The sequence below is a fragment of the Taudactylus pleione genome, unplaced genomic scaffold (genome assembly GCF_031769625.1).
Source record: "Taudactylus pleione unplaced genomic scaffold, aTauple2 ptg000006l, whole genome shotgun sequence".
Taxonomy (NCBI): domain Eukaryota; kingdom Metazoa; phylum Chordata; class Amphibia; order Anura; family Myobatrachidae; genus Taudactylus; species Taudactylus pleione.
Window position 1 is genome coordinate 23,127,101 of NW_028284409.1, and position 25,213 is coordinate 23,152,313.

The 25,213-nt window shown below is 40.9% G+C and overlaps 1 long non-coding RNA gene across 1 annotated transcript in view; it reads left to right on the forward strand.

The window, feature by feature from the left end:
• The window catches only part of LOC148543137 (uncharacterized), a 128,247-nt gene that overhangs the window by 62,673 nt on the left and 40,361 nt on the right, over positions 1-25,213 (forward strand). Inside the window, exon 2 of the long non-coding RNA XR_015871002.1 lies at positions 10,605-10,679. This is a non-coding gene — a long non-coding RNA (uncharacterized LOC148543137). The remainder of the gene's footprint in view (positions 1-10,604; positions 10,680-25,213) is intronic.

The window sequence follows — 25,213 nt, forward strand, 5'->3', positions numbered from 1 at the left end:
TTTCTGTAATTTGAGCATGCATGCCTAAAATATACTAACACTTCTGTCATTTCCCTCCTTATTAAATAGTTTAACATAGTTTCTATAGTAAGTAACACTGACTGAGGAGCTGAAGCAGAGATGAACACATATGAATGTTATGTTCAGGGCCGGCTCGAGGCATGTTCGACCAGTGCTGTCGAACAAGGGCGCCACCCCATAGAGGGAGCACCACTCCTAGCTATTCCCGATTTCAGCGGGACAGTCCCGTCTTTGGGCACCTCCACCGCCGCACGCATGCGCGCAGCATCCATTCAGTGCAGGAAGAGAGCTGGGGGCAGCCCAGCTACTGACATAGTGCTGGGCTTGCCCCCAGCCTGACGTTAACGGGAGCTGTGCCATACGGGCACGCCCCCAAATAACGTTATTTAGGGGGCATGGTCTATGGAAATTAGGTCACACCCCCTTTTCGGTTGCTAACGGGTCTTGTCCTGCACAGGCAGGGCGTGGCTCCCTCTGGAGCAGCCCTGGTTACGTTGCAGCCCAGTTATGCCCATTCAGTCACAAGTGAAGATGCAATTAAAAGACATATGATCCTGGATCTCCTATAATTGTGATTGGTTATAGGGCTTACGAAAGGCGAAAATATGCAAGATATGTTCCGCAAGCAGGCATACATTCAACCCTGTGTCAGCCTCTTAGAGATCAGTCTGTATATTTGACAAATCCACCATAATACAAGAATAATTTTGTAAATTTGCCTATTTCAGAGATAGGATATACAGCTCAAGAAATATCAAGTATTGGCTATGTTGATCCATCAAAGGCTACAATTGTTATTCCACTACCTTATGTAATAGGTATTTCACCAAGTTCATTTGTCATGTCTTTGTATGTTACTTTCCTGTATTTCAATCCCATCAATGTGCAGCACTCAGTAATATTGGCATGTTATAATTAAATGATTATAAGAATCATAATAAGTATACTTAGTTTAATATGGGCAAGTTTTTTTGGAGCTTATGGGTCTCATCCTTAGGGAAGTTTTTGCCCAGCATCTTAGAAAAACCTCATTGAAAAACTGACAACTTTTAAGATACTTTATATTTAATGACTGTTCGAAAATACGTATATCCATTATATGTGGTTACACTTCAGGAAAGTAATTTATATGGTACCTTTTAAGTCCATGCATCCACAATTTCTAGTGGCAAAGCACTGGCTGAAGATATGCCATATAAATGTTAAAAATGTTATAATGCATTGTACTGTTCATTAAGTGATAGAAATGGCCGCTTGAGTTAAAGACTTTAATGGTGCATACACACGGACAGATTTTTCCTTCAGATATGATCGTTCATATCTGAAGGAAAATCTGACATATCTGACATACCTGAACGATGGACGATCTACAATGCGCGTTCCCGTTTGTCAGATAACGATATCGGACATCTGATGTGTTTGCAGTCAGACTTGGACGATTCCATTCATTTTAATGCAGTCAAAAATCGTTCAAATCGTTCAAAACTTTGGTAAAATTGTTCAAATCGTTCAATCGTTCATCTGACAAATCTGACCGTGTGTATGCTCCATAAGGTATACTGCAATTAATTAGCTGTTGTACAAAGTGTTTGTAGACCTGCTGTACATTCTACTAAGTGTGCTAAGAGATTTGGGCTTCCAACATTTTCTATATGGCTGAACCTGTGCCTTTCAGGTGGGTTCCAACTTGTAATAATGTTTCCATCTATACCACCCAACCAACAGTCAACAAATCAACTAATGCTGGCCATACACGCTGCAATTATCGGGACGATTGCCGCGATAATTGTAGCGTGGGGGGGGTGACCGAGGGTTAAATATTGCTCGGTCGGGCATGCTGGATTGTCCAGCATGCCCGTCCAATGCGATATTTACCTGGTAACTGTCGGCCGCATCGGGCAGTGTATGCCCAGCGCGGCCGACAGACAGACATTTCCTGTGTTCCTTCCTACGGAAGGAACAGGGAAATGTCTCCTCCCCCGGGGGCGGAGCGCAGATGTCGGGCTATACACTGTGAGATTTCTCTCACAGTGTATGCCGGCGACTTCTGCAGCTGGCAGCCGGCCAGATAAAATGTCTGTCGGTCTGACAGACATTTTATCTTGCCGTGTATGCCCAGCATAAGGAGAAGATTAAACTTTAAAACAAACTAATAAATCATTCAATAACCTGTGGATGAAATCACTCCATAGTGCAGTGCTCTTAAATCTTAAGTTACAATATGCTTGTTCAGTTGGCCATGCTCATATATTGGCTATTATTTTCATCTAGCAACAATGCAACTAAATATAACTTATATCTATTATTGAGATGTCAATTTCTAGCACAAAATCATTTACATTTCTCATTCATTATGCTCCAAAATAAAAATTCACACTAGATACAGAAATGTTTGCAGGCTTCATGAGATAATAAAATAGTCAAAAATTGTATAAAACATCTAATTATTTTTATTTTTTTAAAAACAGTAACCAGTCAAGTGTATGGTTTGATTTACTGTGTGCGAATTAGCTTAATGAAAATGGTTTGAAAGAAACATGGAGCTATCCTTCATTTTGTTCAATTTCAATCATCTGAAGCACTTTATACATACTTCATTCTATCAATATATGACTTTAAACCTCATGTGCACCATGCTCACATTTGCAGCAGAAAGCACATTTTTAAAGAGTAAGCCAAGGCAGTATTTTACAGTACTATAGATCATTAGGCTGGGTAATCCTAAACTTAACAGTGTACATGGAAAAACTGGTATGCTTATACTTACAGATGTATCCACATACATCTAACCACCGTGTGCTACAAGTCACGTTACACATAACGCGTGAGCACCGTGCAACTCGGTAAAACTGAGCATCTTCTTTTTTTTACCTTATTCACAAAGTGATGCACATAGGACACACAAGCAGCTTCTGCTGAGTAAAATGATATGCGGCGTGCCTATATTCTGTGTGCGACTGCGGCTGTATCTGCATGCAAAATGCTACATTACAACGTCAGCGTCTGTGACAATGTAACATAGCATATTGCATGCAGATACACCCACAGTTACACACAGATTATAGGCATGCCGCATATCATTTTACTCAGCAGAAGCTGCTTGTGTGTCATATTTGCGTTGCGAATAAGATGCATTCGAATGTAAAAAGTCACATGAAAACACGCTCGGCGCTACCAGGTCACGCCACGACATGGCACGACTAGAAGGGTTGTTTTCAAGGACGTAAGATGTATGTGGACCCCTCTGTACATATTAAAATGTGACCATCTTGCTCTCTTTTACTCTTGTATAACATAGCAGAATTGTGTTGTATGGAATTTTGGATTTCGACAAAACAATAGTTCTAATTCAGCAGCTTTAATGACTGCATTCTCAGCTTTATAATCTGCATCAGATCCCGCATTCTCAGCTTTATAATCTGCATCAGATCCCGCATTCTCAGCTTTATAATCTGCATCAGATCCCGCATTCTCAGCTTTATAATCTGCATCAGATCCCGCATTCTCAGCTTTATAATCTGCATCAGATCCCGCATTCTCAGCTTTATAATCTGCATCAGATCCCACCATTGCAGTGTAATGGAGTGAGGAGATAATACTTCATGTTTAGGCAGTGAAAAGTCGGGGTAACAGCTAACAATGGTCCATATTTGAAATTCAATTTAAGGTTTAGTGATTTTTAAACTAGTTTACAACTGACCAAATAAATTTATGGAGGACTGTAGTCTCGATATCTCTGAGCTCGATATAAATTTAGAATAACATTTACACATTATTAAAGTATACACTTTAGTCCTTGGGCCCTATAAAGTATCAAACCTTGTATAAAGTACACACATTGGTATTCTTATATCTGAGATAAATAGTCAATTAAATATTATGGTAAATATCAGGGGTTGTCTTCATTATATTAAACTTTGGTGAGAGTCGTGGTATAATGCACACAACTTGTGTTTGTATTTGTACTTGGAGAAGTGGGTCCGATGCAGACGTAATGAAGCACTCAAGTTAAATACATTAATTATGAGACATAACATTTGCAACCACAACTACACAAAGCAGGTACAAGCTTTGGAGCCGATGATGACTGTCTAAAGCTGGGTACACACCTATACAATCACACATTCGATGCGACGGTTTGATTGACAATGCTCCCGTTCGGAAGTGCCGATCACAGTCCCGATGCAGGTGTACACACATATACAATCCAATGTGCAACCTTCGATCCCGCACTGCCGAAATATCGCAAGGAGATGATTGTACCAGCATATGCTTGTGTCCACTATCAATTACCGTACTACACAGCCCAGCAAGTTGTGGAACTACACTCTCCAGCAAGTCAAGCCTTGCAGTAAAGGTGGTGGGGTAAAGGATGTATGCTTGTGCCCACTATCAATTACTGTATTACATATCCCAGCAAGTGGTGGAACTACACTCTCCAGCAAGTCAAGCCTTGCAGTAAAGGTGGTGGGATAAAGGTTTAAGGTAAAGGACGTATGCTTGTGTCCACTATCAATTACAGTACTACACAGCCCAGCAAGTTGTGGAACTACACTCTCCAGCAAGCCAAGCATTACAGTATAGGTGGTGTGGTAAAGGTAAAAAAATGGGGACTATGTACATGAAGAGGAGCGTGGCACACAGAAAGCTTCCTGAACTTCCCAAGTATAATTATGCACGCCCAGAGAGGCAGCCCCAGGTTTGGTGTACAATCGTAAGAACGGTCACAAGAACGGTGGAAGGTGCATACACATAGCACTTTTGGTACGACAAGGCCCTGTCGAATCGGATGAAAATTAAACTGCACAGAAGATGCGATCCTCCAATTCGACCAGTTTTCATCCGACAAAAAAAGGATTGAACGTGCGTACATACTCTTTCGATATCGAACGAACGGCTCGGAATCGAAAGAACGGGCCGATGATTGTATACAGTAGGTGTGTACCCAGCTTTATTTTTGTTCCAGAGGCATCTAGTTGTAGATTTAAGGTTGAACCTGGCTGAGCTGAAAATACAGATGTAGAAATACAGACACATCTTTCAATTCACCTCTAGACCAGGCCTGAAATCTGAAATGCCTATGATAAATACCTGAGTTAAATATAGTCACTAAGTAACCTGGGAAGTATCACATGTTATTTTTGGTTACTTATTTGCATGTAATATGAGAAGTGGTTTTATTATTTTCTACAGGATAGCTTTTTTTGTAATTCATGATTTCACCCACGCATTTTGCTAGTGCTTCGTTACTTGTGACCAGACAGGATGTGTTCTTTGATACCACTTCAATGTCACTACTATTGACAAAAACCATTAATATAATATATGTGTTTTTCCTTTATTTTTACTACATTTTTAGTAAGCTATTTTACTTCTGCGTTTTTGCCTGTTATTATATGAAAGAATCCATCTCTGCTAAGGTGATTTCTCATCTATATAGGTTACTGACTGTTTCTTCTTTTCAGTCAATGAATTTGATAATGTTAGAGTACAGTATTTCATTCAGGACTGGATTCAGAATACTTGCCCCTTGGACACTTTAGCTTTGCCGCCTGATCTCCATTCAGCGTCAGTACAGAACTCTATGGCACCAAATCCCGCTCTGTCCTTTACAACAGTACAGTAGATACTTATATATTCTACCAATAATATGATTTGAATTTGTCTTTATACCAAGGGCTTTATTTACGAAGCAGCGGTTTTTGTAAGCCGCTACTTCCAGACGGGCCAATAATGTAATAGTCATGTTTATGTTATTTTCATGCATAATATGAATTCAGACTTTACAGCAACAGGTTCAAGATCAGTGTGATCATTGTATTGACATTAATATAATATTGCCATTGGATGATTTTTTTTTTCTAAAGTATATGCTTGTTTATACATTTCCTGGCACTGGTATTGTCCATAAGAATACTGCTGATTAAATGCAGCCTTCCCATGCCTTAGAGTGTACCTTTATGTATTCCCATCATCCACCTCCCAGCATTTCTGGGCAGATCACACATAGCTGTGATATCGCAAAACAGGTATCTCTACATAGAAACATGACAGATGTGTACATTTGTGTAACACAATATTATTCCGTGTGTATGTTTGGTTACCATGGCATAAAACAGTGATATCATTTCTCACAGGGTGAGCCATGTACGTGTTACACAACAGATAATAAAGGTATCAGGAAGGCTACCGTGACAGCCCTGGGAAAGCCCTGGAGAGGCCATTAGGTAACCCCATAGCAATTTAAAAGAAGACACAATGGGACTGATGCAAAAACTAAGGGCGATATGCAGAGTTGTACAGCCTAATTTTGCCCCTTCAGTCGCAAGTGGAGATGGGACTGAAGGGGCAAAACTGTGCTGTATCCGGGGTGTTCTCAAATAGGAAATGTACAATGGGGGCATAACAACGGAATTATAGGCTCTGCAGAGTGGCTGATTGGATGATTATGCCTGTTTTCTGATTTATCATTTGTACCAAGGATAAGGTTGGTGCAAGTGTACACTAATAATGATAATGGGTATCAAACCAAGTGTATGGATAGGACATACTTGCCTACTTTTGAAAAAGCATTTCAGGGAGATTCTGATAGTAACACCTATGAGCACGGCGGTAAAGTGGACGTGCACTGCTACATCTGAGAGGTGTGTCATATAACTGACTTACATCCAAATGTAAACAAGCCCCAAAGCAGTTAGTAAGATCTACTTGTTGATGACAACACACTGATACTTTTCAGAAAATACATGTAGCCATAGGGATCATTATGCCTTATAACCAATGCAGGGAAATTATACTAATGACCCCATTTGAATGTATATATCTCTGTTGTTGTTTTTTTATATATATATCAGCTTCATAATGGGGATAAGGTGCAATCAGGGAGATTGTTAGACTCTTCAGGTAGTCAGGGAGATTGCTACTATTTCAGGGAGTCTCCCTGTCAATGAGGGAGAGTTGGAGCGATCTGCTCACAAAGATGGTACAACTCTGCACACAGCTGAATCTATGCATTTAGGGCCTGATTCAGAGCTGGACGTTCTGACCAGAGCGCTCGCTCTGAATCAGGACCCTCCTCCATGAAAATGGAGCGTCCTCCTGGAAGCTCGTATAGCTGTGGGTCACCACCCACAGCATATACGAGGGTCCAAAAAGATGGTCGCGATGGTCTTGACCATCGCGACCATCGGACTTGCGACGGAGACCCTGCGGTAGGGTCTCCCTGCCACAAGCCCTGGAGTGATTTTGGCTCTATCAGAGCCAAAATCACTCCCACTGACATCACTAGTGTTATCAGTGGGGCCGGCTTCAGACGGTAGGCGTTCCCATGGGAACGCCTCCATTTGGCAGGCACGCCCCCGGCACGCCCACCAAAGGGGGCATGCTGTCAATCAACATCCACAGCATGTCTCCTTTGGTGCGAGACCCGGGGCGATGGGAGACCCGTCGCTCCCCGGGTCTCGCGCATTCGCACGACGGAGCTCCCTCCGGCGTGCGCATGCGCAGTGGGGAACATCGACCCACTTGCGAGCGTACTGCCGCTCGCGAGTGGGTCTGAATGACCCCCTTAGTTCTGTGCACTCAAAGCAGGGGCAATTATGGCCAATTTGCATTCAGCTCTGTGTGATCCCTTATACTAGTTTACTGTACTGTGAGCAATCAAATATAGAGCATACTTATACTGTGTTTCTCAGTAATTGTTACTCACATGCTCCAATGTAGAAGTGTCTTTCTGAGCAGATCAGGAGAAATGTGATACTTGCCTGACTTAGGGCTCCATTTACAAACGAGTCTGTAGCAAAGTGATAATTATCTTTATCCCTCTCCGCAGTATTTTTCATTTGGCAATCAATATTTAATAATACTCCGGTTCGGTGTGAGCGCTAGTGTAGAAGAGTCATGTCAGCACTATTTTACATATTTATATAGTGCTGACAATATATATATTTTTTCTTAACTTGAGTCTGGCACATTTGCACTGTAGAGAATATTATTGCACATGCGCTGTGTCAGTCCTTGGACCCCGCGGGAGCCATTTTAGAAATCCACGCCAGGCTGGCTTAACAGCATGCAATACACAGCCACGGGTGTTTCCATAGAAACCCAGGAGCCGCACTGCATGCTGGGCATACTTGCAGGAGACGAATGGAATTAAGGTAAATGAGCGCTATTTGACAAATAGTGCTCTTTGATAAATAACATTCTCTAGCCATTTGCTATGAGGGGGCGAAGTACTGATAGAGCTGCTTAAAAACAGCGCTATCAGCTATAATAAATACATAAATCTGTTAAATATAACAGAAAATTAGTTTTATAGACAAAAACTAATTAGTAAATGGAGCCCTTAATTACTTATAACTTTAGAGCACTTTTAGATATGTTGGTACACTTTATTTATTCAGCAAAAAAAAGAGCGCTACAAATTTGTTTTCAGAATAAATAACTTTTTAGTTCTAGGTTGCTTTAATGTATTTAAAGGGATCAATGTGTAATTGACTAATTTTCAAAATACTGTATTATATATCTGCTGAAAGCAAGTTAAGTACATAGCTAGTTTTGGCAGGTTGAAGGGAAAAATACATTTTGCTATTAACAAAGGAAAGCAATTATTACCAGGAAAAATAAGTCATGTTCCGGCTTTCTGGCCAGCTGCTAAAAGGGATGAATTACACAACTGGGCTTCTCTGCTAGTTATTTGCTAAAAATCTGCACATTCTCTAGATAAGATTGGAAAAGACTCTGTTTGGAATATTTGGAATGCAAATTATGGCTGTTTTCCTTTTTCATTGAAATCTTCAGACCGCCTGGGGAGAGCTAAAGTGCACAAAAATGGAGGAATCTCCTGGCATTTCGGGATTGTAAAGATAATAACGAATCCCTTGTAATAATTCCAAACTTCTGAAATGTCCTGCATAGACTGAATCCAGATGAGTTTCCTGGAAAGTCTTGTGATGTTTCAAAGCCTACAAGTCTGAAGCCAAAGCATATGTTTTCTTATATGTTAAAATGCAGATTTGGAGCACTGTTTACATGTTCTAGTTAGCGAAACATTATCATTGCCTGCTTGTTTTCATCTTTGATAGCAAGTAATATTGTGGAGACATGTGTTGTATATTATGGGTTGGGACCAGTCCTTGAAAAATTGCTTAATTTACAGCCTGGCACTTGTGTGCATGCACATACCTGGAATTGCAATGCTAGTGGCAGCATATCAACATTAAGTGTAATCCAGCAGAAAAAGGGCATGCAGATGTCATCACATGAAAATCCTCAGTGTAGGATGTAAAAAGTAAAGTGGTGCTGCAACTCTCCTTGCAGAAAATGTTGACAGTAGGTCACAGTTGCGGCTCCTAGCCTCTTAGACAAGCGCAGTGGATCCGGCAGGTGCCAGGACCTGTGCATGCGCACAAACACAGCTTCTTGGGAGTGCATCGGCTGCAGCGCCTAGAAGCCGGGTATGGGTGATGGAAAGGCAGAGGTACGGTTTCCTAATGGAAGCACTCTCTCTGTTAAGCGTGGCCCGGACAGGCAGTCCCATGGGAAGAGAATTCTGCCAATGTAGCCAGTGCAAAGATTTCACCTATGGGGGGCGGATTGTATCGGGGTAAAATCTACCACTGGTGGTCTGGAAGACGTTTGAAAGCAGGAGGACCGTTCAGTGCCATAGAAATTGGCATGTGTGTGTCTAACTCTTGTAGAGCTAGAGGGCTAGGCTGCCACTTACTGCCCTTTCCCCCCAACACCGTTAGTTGCAGTAGACACCAGAAGTTCATGTTATCCTGAACTTTAGTGAATGGGACCCACCTTCCAAGTTTCCTAATGTGTAAATACCCCCTGTATCACAAATGTGTTAACACACTGTAGTGCCCCCAGTTTACATTATGCCACAAAAAAACGCCAGTTCACACATGCTGGTGTTGCTATTTGGGGAGGGAGGAGCCTGTGGTGGTGGTTGTGGGGAGGAGTGATCACTTAAAAAGTGGGACAGGAACAGTTATGAAGTTTGTATCTATTCTTGATAGCCCCTGAATCGTGGGTTACCTGCACCTGAATCTATATCTGACAATGGGAATTTTCACAAGTGAAAACACCTTTGTTATAAGACACCTTAATACTTTCATTATTTTCTGTAGATTATATGGCTAAATGCATCAGTCTATATATACATGTTTACAAAATAATATATGCATATACTCCTGTAAATAATATACAGTATGTATAAACAGCGATGTCATAATTTCAGTGGTCACAAGGAAACCTTGTATGATAAGAAATAATGCACAGCATAGTGTAAATTCATGGGCGTAACTACCATAGGTGCAAGGGGTGCCATTGCTATGGGGCCCAGAGCTTAGGGGGGTCCATCTTCCTTATCATAGTTTCATGAGTTATAAACAGTTTTCACCTGTGTACATTTTTATGGATAAGTCACTTAGGGTTTCTGTGACCTGTTTAAGAGCACTCTTTCTACAAAACTTATGATTTAGCAGAAACATTTGGCTTTTTTTTGTACTGTACTTTTGTAAGCACTTTGTACGGTGCATTAGACTCAATAATAATAATAACATATTTTGTCTCCACAGATTACTTTGTCCTGTGAAGGAAAAACAGAGAGAATAAGATTTATCTTCTTAAGAAACCACCAGTCCTGATATCAGGTACATATTTTTATCATATATTTTATGAATGTTATTAGATCCTAACAATAGACTGAGCTTAATCATCATAAGGTGTTTGTAATCAATACTATGGTATCAAGTAACCACTGTAGAAATGCATGGTATTGTATTACCCAATTTTATTGCAGAGAGATTAAGTTGAATCATATGTATTTCCATTATTTTACTGCTTTATTGAGATAATATGGTTTATGTGCTTACAAAGTGCAAAGGTACAATAACCAATATCATGTAATCAGCGGTTTGCTTTGATTGATTTAGTGCATGTTGAACAATGAACATAAATGTGTGATTGGCTGTTTGAAGTATTTGCACATTTGCACTTTCTTAACAAATAACACCCAAACTATTATTATCAATAGCCTGCCTATTCTAAAAGATATTGAGCAAAATTCTGAAAGATTACCATTACTTTGTACATGGCATCTCAGTTGTATATCACATGCTTAGTGTATATTATACAGCTTTTACTGTTTTAGAGTCATTAAATAAGCTACCTGTTGAATATGCCCCTTAAATGCCTCCACTAAGGTGTGTGTGTGTAAATACACATTATATCTTACCTGACCTTCTATGCAGAGCACAACAGATGCCTATAATTTTACCATATCTTGCTTACCTTTGTTGAAATATAAAAAATGTATGTCTGTCTGCCATTTTTTTGCTTACATACTATATTATTCACACCGTCACCATCATTAAATCTTATATGTAAAGCATATTTCTGTAGCACTTATTACAAATAATGTTAGCATGTGTGTAGAAGAGACCTGGTAAAAATGAATAATTATAACACTAAGTGCTGAATTCAATTAGCCTTGAAGTTAGAATTAGCTGCGATCCACTGCCCGAGGCTATTTAATTACAGCCCGCAGTCTGCTCTTAACACGTTATTCTGTTCACCTCAGACTCAGACAGAAATCCATGTTAAGTTGGGCTTTCTGTCCATATCGAAGCCTCCACAGATGTGTTAACCCACATCTCCCGGTACTTATCCCGGAATCTATGGGTTAATGTTCGTTAGCGACAAGGAAAAGGACTTGTAATTGAATAGCTCCAGACATAAAAGTATGAGGCTACCACCATTTTTCTCACAAGGTAAGATATTGAGGCTAATTGAATCCGGCCCTATGTATATTATAAAGAATCATAGTTACACATAATGATGTATGTACTTGTTAATCTAGGCAAGAAGGTGGAAGAATGCTATTATTCTCTACAGCAATGTTGCGGCAAACACATATAAAATGAATATATTAAATATATTTAGGTTAAGAAGTGTAATATATGTTATTTTGTGCATGTAATTTAGATAAATTACATGCACAAAATAACCATCAGAGATACACTTATAGGTCATAGTTTCACTATATAAATAGTGCTGGTTACTTACAAGTACAAATGTGCAATAACCGATAGCAACCAATAAACCGTAAGATTTGATCAATGTAGTGAAAGTTCAGAAATGTAAGTAAATTTCTGATTGGTTGCCATACTTTACTTATTATTCACATTTTAAAATATATATATTGTACTATGCAATATTTAACATTGTATGCAGAAAATACATTCAGGTGTATTGCAGACTCATCTATGGCACACATCAATGCTATGTAAACCTATTTATCACTTGCATACAGTTATTATAACAGTTTTGAACATAAGACAATTGCACAATTACTATTAATATACTGTGTCGCTCTTCATTTACTGAATGTTTTTTAGCCTAGTTTTAGTGCAAGTATGTTTTATATATTTTGTTGAATTTCATTTAATGAGTACATTTGTACTTAGCCTTAAATACTGTATATGTCTTTTCTATGTCCAAAAGCCATAAATATACCTTGAGAGGTCAGGTTATGGCTAATCTTTGCATGGTCGCCGGTACTCTATTGAAGCTCCGAACCTGTGATTCCTTCTGTGTGTGCATTATAAATGGTTGATCATGTAATGTGTGGTGTTAATGTTGACATTTTGTCATAACAAAGGTGAACTCTGTGAATGGCCATGAGGACTGTAACTAGCACTACTGCAGAGCCACCTGGAGCGTCCAAGGACACTCCATGCAGGCAGTACTCTACTTCATAGAGCCAGCGGTCCTGCCCCTAGGTGTGACATCACAGGTTTAGGGGCGGGGCCAGCCTGTCACGGTGCTGGCCATGGGGCACAATTAAATACTAGAGTTTCACATCCTTTATGAAAATATGATGGCTTGGCTTGCAGTTTATCATTTGTAACAAATAAATATTTACACCTATTCACTGTAGGAAGGAAGGAAGGAGGGAAAGGAAGTGGTTTGAACTTCAGACCTAATAGCACCAACATAGTAATTCTACAGAAAATGTAAACAGAACATTCTAACACCTTACACGTGTGTCTGCATACTGCCAAAGTGACAAAATGTAATGAAGCAAAAGGGATTTATTATGTACCTGAGTTCTGTATCCCCACCTGGAGTCCTGAGCTCTAGCCAATAAAACTGTCAGGAAAGTAATTTTTGCTAAAGTGTATAATACCCTTCATTCTTTAAATGGGGGAAGGGGTAATTGCCCAAGCTGACTGGCATTCAGTGTTTGTTCTGGGATATTGCCGTAGAATGAATATGGACCAGGTGACTTCCAGTAGGAAGATGTTGAGGTTGGAATTTGAAGTTGATCTGTTCCTTAAAGCCTTTGATTTGTGGTGGAAGTTGCAACATAAAAATGTGGAACATTCAGGGCTTCTCCTTTGATCCTTTTCATCGTTTCTGAGCCTCACTCTAAGAGAGAAACATGGCCATTCATACAGCTCTTCAATCCCTTGCTTTGATTTTTTTTGCCTTTTAAAACAAGCACCGCTAATTCTACCTCTCCTTGGAGTTTATAATGTGACAGCTGCTGACAGGAACAGGTTCCCTCCTACCTTTGTGGTTTATTTTGACATTCAGAAATAAAACATTACAGTAAATACAGAGCATTATAAAAAATATTGAATTTACTAACTTCCTTAATGCTATCCTGATGGTCACCTCAGAGATGTGGCTTGGCATAAACAGGACCATTGAATACCGCAGGTAGGCTAATAAGGAAATCTTACAACAAAACTTGCTGGGGGATAAAGATAAGTATGTAGATGTGTTCACTTAATTAAGTATTGGATGATGACAATTCAAATAATGACACAATTATGCAGTTGTATTCATTCTCTCACGTTTGTTGTTGTTTATCCACAGTGTTGTTTGTTTTGTTTATGCCTGTTGTATTCTGCTAGCGATGTGTAGTTTTAAGGCAGAATTGAGCCCGGATACACAAGTGCATTAACATTAAAAAGTTGCGAGAAACCACTCTCAGTCCGTAGACGCTGTCGCGGATTACCATTGCAACTGATGGTTGCGATCTTTGCTCCATTGGCCAGGCTGCGGTGCCTGGTTACTTGCGAAGCCAGTAAATCTGCCTTCACTGACGCAGACCCTGGCCATGTCCCTCTCGGGAACGGTGGCCGCTCCGCTCCCCAAACGCTGCAGCATGTCAAGCATGCTGCTGCTTGGGGGGGGGGGGACTGTGAGCGAGATCGTAGGACCTATTCTGCACATGCACAGAACAGGTACTGCGTTTGTGCCTACACCTAAACATCAGGTTAGTGTACATCTCAGGCCCTTAGTCAGAACAGTGACTCCTACAGCCACCAGACTAAGGGGTCTATGTACTAGGCCTTGGAGAGAGATAAAGTTGATGGAGATAAATTACCAACCAATCAGCTTCTAACTGTCATTGTACAGGCTGTGTTTGAAAAGTGACAGTTAGGAGCTGGTTGGTTGGTACTTTATCTCCGTCAACTTTATCTCTCTCCAAGGCTTAGTAAATAGACCCCTCAATTCTGAATTAGCTGTTTCAAAACACACCTTATCTTTTGTGATATTAATTGAAATGTTTAACTTAAATGTTTATGTATTTTGACAAAAAATTAAAGTGCAACTATGTATGAAGCAAGAAGAGACAAGGCAATACATGCTATACACAAGAATATAAATTCAAACATCACTGTAAGCCTGAGCAGTCACTGGAACTGAAGTTGCAAACAATTCAGCAACCTCCTTGAATTCTGTGTGATTTATGGTAGTGATGGCCATCAATGATTGATATTTTAAACCATTGTCAGGAAACGATTGATGCATGAGCCGCCGATGGCTGAGTGCTGCGCATGCGCAGATCTGAGACATCAGGCCACCACCACTGATGGTAAAACCCCTTCCTATCGGCCAAAGACGATAGTTGCAACAGCCATCGATGGTCGATGGCCATCCCTAATTTATCGATCAATGTACATAAAAAAATCTTTCCCGCAAGGTAGACTTTAAAAATATGTTTTTCAAATACATAACATACTACTCGAGTGGATAATAGATATGTTCCTTCTGAGAAATAAAGTAAGTCAACATTTTCCAATTATAATAGTGATGATTACTTGAAAATAATCTGAAAGTACCTAAAACCTTATCATTACTAAGGTTAAGTCACCCATAGTTTTATTATTTTACACAACACTCTTAAGCTATAACTTAACTAATAAATAAGACACAGACAACTGTATAGAATTGGTAAAAGAGGTCACAGCCAAATTTATTATATGAAATTAGAATTGTTAATTAATTAGTCCTGGTGGCGAAAAAGCAGTGCTACCTCGGTCCACAGCTCATAATTAATTAATTCCTGCGCAAGCTATCCTGGGTAGAACCACCCCCCCTTAACTAGCATAGTGCTGGCCCCTCCCTAGGATGAAGACCTGGTTCTCCCTTAAGGTAGCAACTGACTCGCTTTTGTCAAAGGGGGAATGCTAGCCAAGCTCTGCTGCGCTAAATTGAGCCGCCGAGGAGCACTGCTTTCTGCCTGCTGCGCCTCACCTGTTGGAACAAGAAACATAGCATATTCCAACGAGAAACGTATTGGTACACACCAATTTTCTCAACTGATAACTATTGGTACAAACCAATTTCTCACCATGAATAAAATATTAGTACAAACCAATTCCTCAATGTGCCGGGTGGGTGGGAGGGATCTCAAAATGGCAAGAGGCAGTTGACTCCTCCTCCAGCCTTAAAATACAAATGCTAAACCCCGCCTCGACGGGGCAGCTAATAGGCTAACCATATAATGATTGGCAACTGACCTCAACCAATTACAAACTATCAACAAAAACCAGCTCTAACTAGTACTGTACCAAAATAAGAAACAGTGTGCTTATATCTTCTCAGGCTTATTCAAGCATTCGAATATTTTTAGCGCATTTGGCCCACAGTCCGTATTTTGTCCAACCTTCTCTACCAGCTTAGTTAGCACTTCTCCACCAATATACATCTCTTCTGCAGGTCTTCTGTTTTAGTGCATGTTCTAATGCTTCTCTTTACCTTGTATAATGCATTTCATATATTTGAAAGCTTCTGCCATATCCCCTCTCTCCCATCCCTGCTCCAAGCTATACATATTGAGATCCTTTAGTCTTTTGCAAGACTTTATTGAGTATGGTCCAAGAAAGACAGCTGAGCAATTTGCAGGAAGCAATTTTTTCCTAGAAGTATGCAGTTCCAAATCCTTACAAATTCTCCTACCTCTGAGACAGCAGAGCAGATCTTGTCTAAAAAGACTTGAATAACTGCATATAAAACAAGCTTGTTGAACGGAGGAATGAAACATTCATCATAGCTTCCAGAAACCAAATGTACTCTACCTCAGAGAACCACTGCTACAGTGCTAAGCCCAATTCATCAGTTCAGAGGCAGCTGTTTCCTGACATTTCTGTAAAATGTTGTGGAAAAACTAATGAAGGTGGTACAGTAATGGTTTCAAGCTTGGTTTGTGGAAAATATGACAGTGTTTCCATCAGCAATTAAGAATGAACAGGGCTGTTTTTTTTTCCTGTAGTGGGAGCAGCATGTAGATGTTGCACGCAGGAAAGAGAAGAGACAGCAGAGTTGTGGGGTTGCTTTAGGTCAGCAGTACAGCTATGTGTAAGGCGTAATGTAGAGTGTGGACGCATGTAGACAATGAGTCCATGTTTCCATGATTAAGGGGACAGGATACTAGTTTCTTCCAAGTTAAACAGGAGAAACCCCCTCTGGCATCTCAGCCCACAAGCTATTACGAAAGAGCTTCTCCTGCTTTATTTCCTGAAATATAATACACCCAGCATTACACCATTGTAACAGCTGTGAAGGACAAAACAAACTGAACCACCAGTCATGCAGACATAAATTATTTCTGTGTTGCAAAGGACAGAGGAACAAATCCATGTCTGTCTATTATATGGCTTTCATTTACATAATGAGGGCTCACCTTTCACTTTCACTTTAGCTGCACATTAGATATATTCCTTATGGAGTTGTTTGTGCATTTGGGATTTGTTTTTGATTGTATATGTAATATTAAGTAATTACGCGTTATTAAATAAATCCAAGATAAAAGTTTTATTTAGAGTAAGACGGAACCTCTGACGCCTCCCAGCACCAGGGTATAAAACATGTGGGGTTCCAACGTTTTCAAATAGAACTTATCTCACGCACTGTATGGGGGAATTCAGTGCCTGACCCTAACCTCCCCCTCTAGTGCCTAGATCTAACCTCCCCCTCCCCGCACCCTAAACCTATCCCTCCCCCCTTAGCGCCTAACCCTAACACTTCCCCCCTAGTGCCTAATCCTAACCCTCCCCCTAACCGCAGTACTTACCATCGGGATGCCGGCGCCAGGATCTGACAGGTGTCGGGATTCCAGTGCCGGCTTTCTACGTGCCGACATCTCGTCTGTCTGGATATTGACCGGATCCCCCTGTGCTAGTTGTGTTGTGTATTACATGTAAAATTAACTATTTATTTTTAAAATTCCCTAGTTTTTTTATATGAGTGAATGACTTTGGTGATATATTTTTTATGCAAGAAGATAGCTACATGGAAATACAGTATGTTTTCAGAACGTGCAGTAAACTCAAACTGGTCATTACATTACATTTGTCAGAGCATTCAGAAATGAGACCTTTTCCCATTAAGAATTTGGAAATCAGGTTTTTTTAGGCCATGCCCTCTGCTCTGCTGAAACCACATTTGGCAGGCCATGCTCCTCTTTAGCCTCAGAAAACTGTAGTAGTGTAATCTTCCTTCCGAGGACCAAGAGTATTCATGCTGTGGAGTTAACTCCTTATTACGGATGTTACATCTGGCTCAGGGACTTGATTACCTGGAATTTCCTGGGCTGGTAAACTATACTGCTGGCCCTACAGATGTGTCCACATACATCTATCCTCTGTGCGCTACAAGTCGCGGCCACACAACGCGGGAGCTCCGTGTAACTTGGTAGCGCTGATCGCTTTTTGTGTGACTTTTTCCTTCATATGCGTCTTATTTACATTGCGATGTGAAACGATAGCACAAGCAGCTTCTGCTGATTAAAATGATATGTAGCATGCCTGTGTTCTCTATACATCTGCGGGTGTATCTGCATGCTAAACACTACGTTACAGTGTTACAGCCGCTGACACTGTACCGTAGATACACCCGCACTGGCACACAGAACATAGGCATGCTGCATATAATTTTAATCAACTGAAGCCGCTTGTTCTATCTATTCGCATTGCTGTGTGAATAAGACGCGTTTTAGGGTAAAAAATCGCACAAAAGACGCTCTGTGCAAGCAAGTCGTGCATGGCGTGACTAGAAGGGCTGCTTAACCCGCAAGGATGCTAGATGTATGAGGACCCATCTGTATGAGACTTTCAATATTTCTGAGACTATTATTAGATGTTGAGGATTATTTATTTCAGAGGCCTTGCGCCACTGTGGTGGTGTAGTCCGATTATATTGTTAGACTCTTTTAGTAATATTGTTGTACCAGTTCTTCTTTTTAAATATTTTCATTGCTTTGCACATGTATGTAATGAATATTTTAAGATACCTGATTTCTGTTATTAATATCAAATTAATTTATCAGACTATATGAGTTTAGCTGCACTGTTTTTTCTTTTTTAAGTTCTCTGTGACCTACAGAGTTCACTTTGTTTTTGAACAAGGTATATTGAAGATCCTGAAAACAAGGAAACAGTAACAAGTTGGCCTCGGCCACACATTCTGCGGCCACTCATTCACGTTACCTTGAGGTGCAGCTCAGTGGATATTACAGCGATTCAGTAATGGATACACACAACGCATCAGTCTCTTTAGCAAACTTCAGGAGACTGTTACCAACATAACAGATTCCTCTAGTAAGAGGACATGCAGTATCGGTATTACCCATTTGAAACCAGGTGAATAGAATGTAGCAGTGGCAAACGCAGGATTTCCAGAGGGGGGTTTCCAAATGCTTCATTTTAGAGCGAGTGTGGCCTGTCCATGAAGAGGGCAGATTTAGTACTTAACCAGCTTTAATAAGCGTCATACAAACTGTATTGCGTGCATTAATTCCAAGCATATACAGGACCAGTGATCACAGTAAGCCATTAGATGTGTAAGTAGGCCATCCTGCCTGAGGTGAACGTATTTATTTTAGATGTGGGCACCATTCCAGACTACTGGAGCAAGTTCGGGAGCCTGGAGGAACAGCGGAAGAACCTAGCACTGCCCTGGACATATATGTACATATTGGGCTCTATAGCAGTGCATCTCTAACAGTGCATGTTTTCCAGATCTTCTAGTTGGTGCACAGGTTATTTATTACTGGCTGATACATGTTAAAAGATCCACAGGTGGTGCTAATTATTTCATTTGTGATACTGAGAAGAACATGCAGCACTAGTAACAATCTATTACATTACTATTTCTATTGTGGTCATGGTGTGGACTGAGGAGGGGGGTTTCCAGGCAGACGGAAACCCCCCCTGCGTTTGCCTATGTGTAGGGCAGCCTTGTATGCACAGACTGATCCTTAAAACAACATACATTTTACATGTGGACTAAAGACTTGACGTTGGCAGCTGCAAGAGCAGTGGTTTATGTGTGCAGAATCCTATTACTTCGAGACAAAAGCTATCTTCCTAAATGGTCTAATGTAGAAGACTACTTAAATATCCTTTTGGGAATACGTTAAAAGTTCACACATATAACCCATTTACATGCTGATATCACTGAAATGGAATGCAATTTCACACAGATGGTTCTCAGCTTTATCTATATGCAATTTCACTTAGAGTACAGTATCAACCAGTAAAAAAATATATGGCTGCATATGTATTGTCTTGTCTCATACAAGAGATTCCTGGCTCATTCAACCAATCTGTTATAAACCTAGAAGGAGATGCAGAGAGATATCACTAAAGTCTTACAGCATGTTTTCAGAGCTAAAGAGTAACTGTAACAAGTACCTGTAACACTAGTAAGGCTTTCTGCCATAAGGTCCTGAAATTCAGTTCCCTGTGATATAGGGAAAGAGAATAATAGTATCTGCAAAGACTGCAATACAATCAGATAATATAACCTTTAACTAGTTGCACACTATAACTGTATTGCATTTCATTCCACATTCCAGATCATGTTGAACATCTACTTGTATAGTACTTATGGATGATATAAATTATGGTAAGAATAATTTAAATGTAATGCTAAAGCGAGCTTTTTTTGTGATATTATGCATAAAAGGGACCACAGATCATTTAATCACAGACTAGTTGTGGCTACAGAACTGTGGAAAATTGCACTATTGTTTTTTAATAATGGTTTCAGAATATAGATATGCGCAGAAGTTTTAACATAACAATTATCCCAGAAAGAAACCATTGTGAAGAAAGTAGTTAGCCTTAAGGCCAACACCGTACCTATCTAAGGATACAGTGGGCCTGATTCAGATCCGCAAGCACATGCCAATGTTTACGCAGATTGAGCAACTGTTCGCTATTGCGCATGAGCAAAAACCGCACTGCGCACACGCACTGATTGAATCACGATTACACTCACACAGAGAATTCACTCGTAAAGTGAGTGACAGGTAGTCAGCGTTTGGGGGAGGTAACAGGAGATAGGCAAACGCAGGTGTGTCGGGACTGTTTAAATGTTTCATGGTCGTGCATAAATTAGCCACTGCGATCTCCTTCGCAACATGAGCGTATCAGGATAGCTTCAGTGTTTGAGACAGGTCGGGCCTTACTCAGAAGCTGCGTATCTGCCAGATCTGCTTCGATGTTCCCAATGTTCATGCTGTTGCACGGTGTCAGACGTATATAAGAACGCAGTAGTGGGCATCCCGATGCTCGGGGAAGCTTTGGAGACATTAGCATATTTTCACAATTGCGATCCTTGAGAGATCGCAGCTGCGATGGCATTTGCATGCAGATATGAATCAGACCCAGTGTGTGCAGCCACACAGGGCCGTAGCTAGGGTAGTGCGGCCGGTGCCATCGCACAGGGCACCACAGGTCAGGGGGCGCTGTTGGGCCTGTCAAATTTCTGTTTATTATCATTCTCACGTGTAGCTTCCTCTTATTTCATCCCCAGCATCTCCTGGCCTCTCCTATATCTTCCCTGGCCCTTCCCCATGAGGCCATGGCCCTTTTTGAGTGCATTATGACCCTTTGAAAAATGAGGGGGGCGCCAATGCTCTCTGGCACAGGGCACCAAAAAGTCTAGTTACAGCTCTGCAGCCACACATCAGCTCTCCTTATACTCTGAGATGATTATGGCCTCTTAAATATAGATGATATGAGCAGGTGCTTCACAAAAATGGAGGCCTTAATCCTGGGTCAGATTTGCATTCTGTGTTTCTCATTTTTCTATTAACATGTAACCAGCTTTTCTTTCACTGTCCCCTTCATCTTAGATGCAGAACTCAGGTCCTGATTCAGAGCCGGACGCTCTGACAGAGCGCTTGCTCTGAATCAGGGCCGTCCCTTCTCCTTTTTTGGAGCGGCCTCCTGGCCGCTTGCATAGCTGTGGGTGACCACCCACAGCTATAGCGAGCGGCCAAAATGATGGTCGCGATGGTCAAGACCATCGCGACCATCGGGCTGGCGACGAGACCCTGCGGTAGGGTCTCGCTGCCGCAAGCCCTGGAGTTCTTTTGGCTCTATCAGAGCCAAAAGCACTCCCACTGACATCACTAGTGATGTCAGTGGGGCCGGCCCAAGACGGTAGGCGTTCCCATGGGAACACCTCCGTCTGGGCAGCCACGCCCCCGGCACGCCCACCAAAGGGGTCGTGCTGTCATTCACCATCGACAGCACGCCCCCTTTGGTGCGAGACCCATAACGACGGCTTGGCCGTCGTTATTCGGGTCTCGCGCATGCGCACGATGGAGCCGCCTCCGTCGTGCGCATGCGCACTTGGGCAACTTCGACCCGTTTGCGAGCGGGTCAGAATCAGGCCCTGAGTCTGTTCCCCCTGGTAGCAGATTCATAGAGCCATGGAAATAGTTCTAGCAAAATACTACTCTCTAAATCACATCACTGATATCAATGCAGACATAGGGATGAATTATGAGAGATATACAGTATGTCCTGACAGTCCTGATATGAATTATGAGAGAGATATATACTCTCTTTAACGCTTTGTTCTTACAGTTTTAAACAAAGCTGACGTACCAGCGGCTGATGGACTCAGCCCACCCGCTTTTTCTTGGTTGCCAGAGCAACCCCCCTGCTTTCTCCTGCAGGCTGGGCTACTGAAGAAAGACAGCCTACCTGCAGTCCAAGCTCGGGGAGTTCAGGGAAGCTGTGGTTTCCCTTCCCTCCTCTGGCTACAGGTGCTACCAGGGGAGGGGGCGTCTTTCCCCCTCCCGGTTATCAGTGAGTAATAGGTGATCCTTAGGATCACCCCCCTGCTGCTGGCTGATCTTCTTGCAGAACTGTGAAGTCCTGCAAGACTTGCGACTTGCCGCAAGTAGTGCACCCACAAATGGGCAGGTGCATCTTGTGCACTCCCACAATCCATGAGATTTCATGGTGCGAATGCTGGCGCTGCCTGACGTACTGTGGCGTACGCGTCAAATCGCATGCCGCAATGCATGCATACGTTTGCCGCATCATCGGCAAAGATGAGTGTGGACACATCTGTATATATATATTTTTTTAAAAATTCCCCAAAATTGTTGATTTTTTTAAATGGTCAAATTATGTTAATAAGAGCTATTTAACCCATATTCATTATAATTTTATTAACAAGTCTGTATATTTGTCAATAAAATTATACTAAATCGGGTTTAAATAGCTATTATTTACATAATTTGGTAATAAAAAAAAACAACAATTTTGGAGATATTTTAGGAAAATATTATTAGCTAGTTAACAGGTTAAAATATATATTACAGCTACAGCATAGTTGTGGTAGATAGAAGGATTCTTCTCCAGTCTTAGTAGAGCGCCTTATATTTATTCATAAGCACTATCTAACGCCATTATGCAGTTTTCTGCAGAATGTCAGGAGGCCTAAATAATCATTGTTTTGTCATTCTTCTAACATCGTAGAAGCCTATGCTATGCAATTTTCATAATCTTCCTCTCCAAATTGAATGGGGATTTCACAAGATAATAATCATATTCTATAAGTTCCTCCTTCTGCATGTGGCATAAAGCATTATTTAATAAGTTGTCCTAGAGCTAGTAGTACTCCAGGGTCAACAGAAAGAGGGAAGGGAGGCAAGCTTTATTGGACTTACAATATACAACACTGTAACCACAGCATGAGTTTCTTCTTTTTCTTTTTAAAAATCTAAAGATTCATCTTGAAGGGAATGTTGTGGTTTCCCCATATTGGTAATGTTAGGAAAATGTCCAGCACATATTATTGCTCTATGCTCTCAGGGGTCGATGTATCGAGAGAGAAAATACAAACCAACCAGCTTCTAAAACCCGTTTCACAAATACGCCATAAACCCAGTTATTTTTCTGTGCACACGTATCGTCACAGGTTTTGACTATGTGTGAACAGACACTACCCGGGTTAGAGACCCTGCTCTGTACCAGGGTTATTCCCGGGACCGACAGTGTGAACGGCATGACCTGGGTCTTGATGACCTGGTCATACCCAAAAGGAGTTGAATGGGGAGCACAGTAGCGCTTGGAGATGACATCATCTCCAAGCATCCACTGTTAGAAAACCCAGTTCACTGGAAGACCCAGGTCCAGTTTGAAAGGTGATGACCCGGGAATAACCGAGGTCCATCACCCAGGTGTAAAAGGGGGTAAATGCTGAAACCCTAGCTTCAACTCATGTTCAGGGTCCGAGCTGGGTTAAAGCCGTGGGTTTATTTGTGAATGGAGTATAACTGTCATTTTTTCAAACAAAGGGGTCTATGTACTAAGCCTTGGATAGACATAAAGTAGATGGAGATAAAGTACCAACCAATTAGTTTCTAACTGTCATTTTTGAAACACAGCCTATAAAATGGCAGCTCAAAGCTGATTGGTTGGTACTTTATAGCCATCCACCTTATCTCTCTCCCAGGCTTAGTACATAGACCCTACAGTCTGTAAAATGACAGAAGCTGATTGGTTGGTACTTTAGCTATCTCCACTTTATATCTCTCCAAAGTTTGATACATCTTCCCCTAAGTCTCCTACTTTAGTGGGGATGGTTATGAACTTCATAAGTTGATTACTTTTTGCCATGACTCATACCATGTCACTCTCAGAGTCATACTGTCAGCCCATTTATGTGCATCAAAGAATATTTAAATACCTGTATTATTATACATACTTGTGTATCTTCAGAAACAGGACACTAAATAATGGCTAAGCCCAATACACCTTCCCCTCTATACCCACTGTGAACTCTTAGTCCATCGTGATAAGACAGCAATATCACCCTTTTCATAGTATGTAAAAAGATATTTTCTTAAAATAACGTGGGGCAGGGCAATGTTACAATACATTTTTAACTGCTGCTTCCAAATTTGTATGCTACCTTGTAGTTCATTTCCCTCCTTATGGAAAGTTAGGAGAAAGTGAAAATTTATATCCCCTAGTCTAGTAAATTATACTCAATTGAGTTAACATTTGGCTAGATTACATACTAGGAATCACATGAAGCGGTTGTATATTTCATTCTTAATTCCAGACAGCTTCAACACCTACTTATATACTTATTGTTATACCTACAGTAGGCGTTGAATACTTTACAACATTATGGGGTCTTTTTACTAAGCTGTGTTAGGTGATAACGTGAACGGTGATAAGGTACCAGCCAATCAGCTTCTAACTGTAATCTTTCAAACACAGCCTGTGAGATGGCAGTTAGGAGCTGATTGGCTGATACTTTACCTCCATTCACTTTATCTCCTAACACAGCTTAGTAAATAGACCCCTATATCCATTATCTTGCAAAAGTATACAGGCCCACGACCAATTTTCTAATTTTACTGAATACCAAATCTCTAAAATGTTGTTCTTTGTGATCTTTTCTATTTAAAAGTACACAGTAGAAAAGTATTTTTTTAGTTAGATGATACTTATGACACTAATTTTGAAATAAGTGGCTCTGAAATATTGAGATCAGGGCTTTAGCTGTGCCATTGTAGGACATTTACCTTTTTTCGTTTGCCCTTATAAGTTCCTGTCTGGATGCATTTGAC